The sequence below is a fragment of the Chiloscyllium plagiosum genome, unplaced genomic scaffold (assembly GCF_037043375.1).
Source record: "Chiloscyllium plagiosum isolate Xiang-an unplaced genomic scaffold, Cpla_swu_hap1 HiC_scaffold_50, whole genome shotgun sequence".
In the NCBI taxonomy this organism is placed as follows: domain Eukaryota; kingdom Metazoa; phylum Chordata; class Chondrichthyes; order Orectolobiformes; family Hemiscylliidae; genus Chiloscyllium; species Chiloscyllium plagiosum.
In genome coordinates, this window is record NW_028270188.1 from 45,758,846 (window position 1) to 45,761,345 (window position 2,500).

Here is a 2,500-nt window from a genome sequence, read left to right on the forward strand (position 1 = left end):
CCTCCATCTCCCCCTCCCTCCTCTCCCCTCTCCCCTCCCCTCCTCTCCCCTCTCCTCCCCTCCCCTCCCCCCTCCCCTCTCCTCCCCTCCCCTCCCCTCTCCTCCCCTCCCCTCTCCTCCCCTCCCCTCCCCTCCCCTCTCCTCCCCTCCCCTCCCCTCTCTCTCCTCCCTCCCCTCCCCTCTCTCATCCTCCCCTCCCCTCTCTCCCCTCCCCTCCCCTCTCTCTCCTCCCCTCCCCTCCCCTCTCTCCCCTCCCCTCCCTCTTCACCCATCCCCTCCCCTCCCCTCCCCTCCCCTCTCTCACCTCCCCTCCCTCCCCTCTCTCCCCTCCCCTCCCCTCTCCTCTCCTCTCTCCCTCCCCTCCCCTCCCCTCTCCTCTCCTCCTTCCTCTCCTCTCCTCTCCTCTCCCTCCCCTCCCTTCCCCTCCCTCCCTCTCTCTCCTCCCCTCCCCTCCCCTCTCTCCCCTCCCCTCCCATCTCTCCCCTCCCCTCCCCTCTCTCCCCTCCCCTCCCCTCTCCCCTCACCCTCCCCTCCCTCCTCTCTCCTCCCCTCCCCGCTCTCCCCTCCCCCTCCCCTCTCTCCCCTCCCCCTCCCTCTCTCCCCTCCTCTCCCCTCTCTCCCCTCCTCTCCCCTCTCCTCTCCTCTCCTCTCCCCTCCCCTCCCCTCTCTCCCCTCTCCCCTCCCCTCCCTCTCTCCCCTCACCTCCCCTCCCCTCCTCTCCCTCTCCCTCCCCTCCTCTCCCCTCTCCTCCCCTCCCCCTCCCCTCTCCTCTCCCCTCCCCTCCCCTCTCCTCCCCTCCCCTCCCCTCTCTCCTCCTCCCCTCCCTCCCTCTCTCTCCTCCCCTCCCCTCTCCCCCTCCCCTCCCCTCTCTCCCCTCCCCTCCCCTCTCTCCCCTCCCCTCCCCTCTCTCCCCTCCTCTCCCCTCCCTCCTCTCTCCGCTCCTCTCCCTCCCCTCTCCTCCCCTCCCCTCCCCTCCCCTCCCCTCCTCTCCCCTCCCCTCCTCTCCCCTCCCCTCCTCTCCCTCCCTCCCCTCTCTCTCCTCCCCTCCCCTCCCCTCCCTCTCCTCTCCTCCCCTCCCCTCCCCTCTCTCCCCTCCCCTCCCCTCTCCTCCCCTCCCCTCCCCTCCCCCTCTCTCCCCTCCCCTCCCCTCTCTCCCTCCCCTCCCCCCTCCTCCCCTCCTCCCTCTCCCCTCTCCCCTCCCCTCCCCTCTCCTCCCCTCCCTCCTCTCCCTCCCCTCCCCTCCCCTCCCTCCTCCCCTCCCCTCCCTCCCCTCCTCCCCTCCCCTCCCTCCTCTCCTCCCCTCCCCTCCCCTCCCCTCCCTCTCCTCCCCTCCCTCCCTCCCCTCCCTCTCCTCCTCCCCTCCCCTCCTCCCCCTCCCCTCTCCTCTCTCCCCTCCCCTCCCCTCTCCTCTCCTCCCTCCCCTCCCCTCTCTCCCCTCCCTCCCCTCCTCTCCCCTCCCCTCCCCTCCTCTCCCCCTCTCCCCTCCCCTCCTCCCTCCCCTCCCCTCCCCTCCCCTCCCCTCCCCTCCCCTCCTCTCCCTCTCCCTCCCCTCTCTCCTCCCCTCCCTCTCCTCCCCTCCCCTCCCCTCTCTCCCCTCCCCTCCCCTCTCCCTCCCCTCCCCTCCCCTCCCCTCTCCTCCCCTCCCCTCCCCTCCCTCCCCTCCCCTCACCTCTCCCCTCCCCTCCTCCTCTCCTCCCTCCCTCCCCTCTCCTCCCCTCCCCTCTCCCTCCCCTCCCTCCTCTCCTCCCTCTCCGCCCCTCCCCTCTCCTCTCCCTCCCCTCCCCTCCTCCCCTCCCCTCCCCTCTCTCCCCTCCCCTCCCCTCCCTCTCTCCCTCCCCTCCCCCTCCCCTCTCTCTCCTCCCCTCCCCTCTCTCCCTCCCCTCCCCTCCCCTCTCCTCCCCTCCCCTCCCCTCTCTCTCCCTCCCCTCCCTCTCTCCTCCCCTCCCCTCCCCTCTCTCCCCTCCCTCTCCCCTCCTCTCCCCTCTCTCTCTCCCCTCCCCTCTCTCTCCCCTCCCCTCCCCTCTCCTCCCCTCCCCTCCCTCCTCTCCCCTCCCCTCCCCTCCCTCTCCTCCTCCCTCCCCTCCCCTCTCTCCCTCCCCCCTCTCCCCTCCCCTCCCCTCTCCCTCCCCTCCCTCTCCCCTCTCCTCCCCTCCCCTCCCCTCTCTCTCCTCCCCTCCCCTCCCTCCCCTCCCCTCTCTCCCCTCCCTCCCCTCCCTCCCTCCCTCTCCCTCCCCTCCCCTCCCCTCCCCTCTCTCTCCTCCCCTCCCCTCTCCTCCCTCCCCTCCCCCTCTCCTCCCCTCCCTCCCCTCTCTCTCCTCCCCTCCCCTCCCCTCTCTCTCCTCCCCTCCCCTCTCTCCCTCCCCTCCCCTCTCTCCCCTCCTCTCCCCTCTCCTCCCTCCTCCCTCTCCCTCCCTCCCTCCCCTCCCCTCCCTCCCCTCCTCTCCCCCTCCCCTCCTCTCCCTCCCCTCCCCTCCCCTCCCCTCCCCTCCCCTCTCTCCCC